Below are 2,309 nucleotides of genomic sequence, written 5' to 3'. Positions count from 1 at the left end.
ACCCTATCAGCCCTCCAGTAGAGGCAGGCGCAGAATTCTTAACCAGTCTGTTCAACTCTGGTGTAGGGTACTCTGTTGTTAATACATCTAGGTCTCCATTGTCATCGATTATTCAAATGCCTCATTGAGTATCATTTGGCGAATTACCTTTGATTACCAGACTATTAAAAGGCATGTTTAAAATAAGGCCATCTTTGCCACGATGTTTTCAATTACCTGAGGTCACTACCACCAATCCCATTGATATCATTGAAGGAGTTGACAATGAAAGTTTCGACATTGTTATGCCTACTAAGCGGACATAGAGCTCAGTCTATCCATTTTCTTCACTTGGACTATATGCATAGAAATACTGAAAAAATTACTTTTTACATTCCAAAATTAAAAAAAACCATATACCTTCTTTTCACCCAGACCCTCTGGAATTTTTAGTTTTTGAAGAAGACCCAGGGATATGTGTTGTCACTCTTCTAAACCACTATATTTCGCTGACAGAAAATCTTCGTAAAGATCAAACGCTTTTGGTTAGTCACAAAACGTTCACAAGTGTTACTTCGTCAACTATTGGTAAATGGGTCAAAAATGTTTTAAAACTGGCTGGTGTAGATACAACTACGCTCTCTGCACACTCGACTAGATCGGCATCTACATCAAAATCTGCATTGAATGGCCTATCATTGGCTGATATTGAAAAAGCTGGTGGATGGAGAAACTGTCGAACTATCGCAAAATTCCACAACAAAGTAGTAAAGAACAATTTTGGTGAATTTTTATTGAAACAGATATAATTCTTTTATGTTATTATTATAACAACTGTTTACATTGTATATACTTGCTAGAAAAGTTATGTTAACATTGTCACTTTTGTCATGGATATTCAGAATATCAATCTAGTTTAAGATATCTATTCTTTGGATTTTCAGATTAATATACATTTCAAACATAGAGTCAAAGAAACGAAATATTGTTATTTCCTTGTTTCTTTGGACCATAGTTAATTTCAGAACTTTTGCACGCTTTTAAATCTCATTTGGATACCAGACAAAGTTACGGGGGGGGGGTGCGAGCCATGACTTTGTGGGTATTCAAGCATGTGGGATTTCTAAGTGCAAAAGTAGTTATATGCTTCCAAGTAGGATTTTCCAGACCTTTCGGCTGATCTCACTTGAATACCCACAAAGTTCGGTAACCTCTAAGGAGAGTTAATCTCAATTACCCTTCAATACTTTTGTATAATTTCCCAATTCGTTGACCACGATCAACCCATCATTATGGTCTTCTCCAAAAGATTTTTTTCTGCCATGTCTCCTGATGTCTGTTCCAAGGACTATGTTGAGTTGATTAACTAGTCAAACCTAGGCCGTTGAAATCTAACCAATAAGAATCCAACGTGCCAAAGGTTTTTTTCTACTGATAAACATTTCTATCATTCCAGCCATTTTCTCCTACTTTCGAATGCAATGTTCATGCTACAGGAAGAAGAATTGACATCAACAAAGATAGAGGACTCAGAGAAAATGCTGTTTAGATTTGTAGAAAGGATGGATAAGATTTATGGTAAGTCTTTCTTGTAAGACATTCTCAAATAGATTATGATGCAATGTTAGTCGAAATATCTTTTTACAAAGCAAGGCATGATCTAGCTGATGTGTATTACTTTCAAAATGTAAGTAGTTTTTAATTGATTGAATTTAATCGATCTTCTCAAATTATTTCTTTAAAAGGTAAAGCTGCCAGTAAATCCAACGTCCATAATGTACTACATTATTCAGAACAAGTCAGATGGAATGAACCTTTATGGGCTTCGATGTCTGGATTCACGTATGAAAATTGGAATGGAGAATTCAAATTTCTGTTTCATGGAACGCAAAAAATCGAACAGCAGGTAATTTATATAATTTTCATATATTTCTGTAATACTTCAATAAATTGAATTGACCTCCGTCTCATGATCAACATTTTGTTATTATTTTCAGATAATTTCGTCAACTAATCTACGTCTTCGTATTCCGGAGATTGCATCATCACTTGTTGAAGGGTCTTCTGAATGGCATTTTTTCCGCACACTTTCATTGCCAAGGTAAACCAATGATAATTTTACTTTGATTGTTACATGCACATACTCTACATGATGGATAAGGACTTGTTGGATTAATATAGAATTTGAAAATGTTATAGTCATTCTTCATTCGAATTTTTAGAACTTTTCTTTAGTAAAATCCATTTGTTATACAATGTTTAGAAATGAAGCAACACGCAAAACATGTTATGGACCGTTTAAAGCTCTTGATATATCGGACCTTAGGTAC

General features: G+C 34.6%; 1 long non-coding RNA gene across 1 annotated transcript; it reads left to right on the top strand.

Annotated features, from left to right (window-relative positions):
* The first annotated feature begins 1,439 nt into the window (after nucleotides 1-1,439).
* On the top strand, nucleotides 1,440-2,067 carry LOC136812328 (uncharacterized). Its single transcript, XR_010847336.1, has 3 exons — nucleotides 1,440-1,557; nucleotides 1,725-1,885; nucleotides 1,977-2,067. It is a non-coding gene; the product is annotated as an uncharacterized lncRNA (long non-coding RNA).
* Nucleotides 2,068-2,309: the final 242 nt, after the last annotated feature.

Source organism: Clytia hemisphaerica, unplaced genomic scaffold, assembly GCF_902728285.1.
Source record: "Clytia hemisphaerica strain Z4C2 unplaced genomic scaffold, Clytia hemisphaerica genome assembly, whole genome shotgun sequence".
Classification (NCBI taxonomy): Eukaryota; Metazoa; Cnidaria; class Hydrozoa; order Leptothecata; family Clytiidae; genus Clytia; species Clytia hemisphaerica.
Note: the sequence above shows the minus strand (reverse complement) of the source record. Positions and strands in the feature narration are given on the sequence as shown.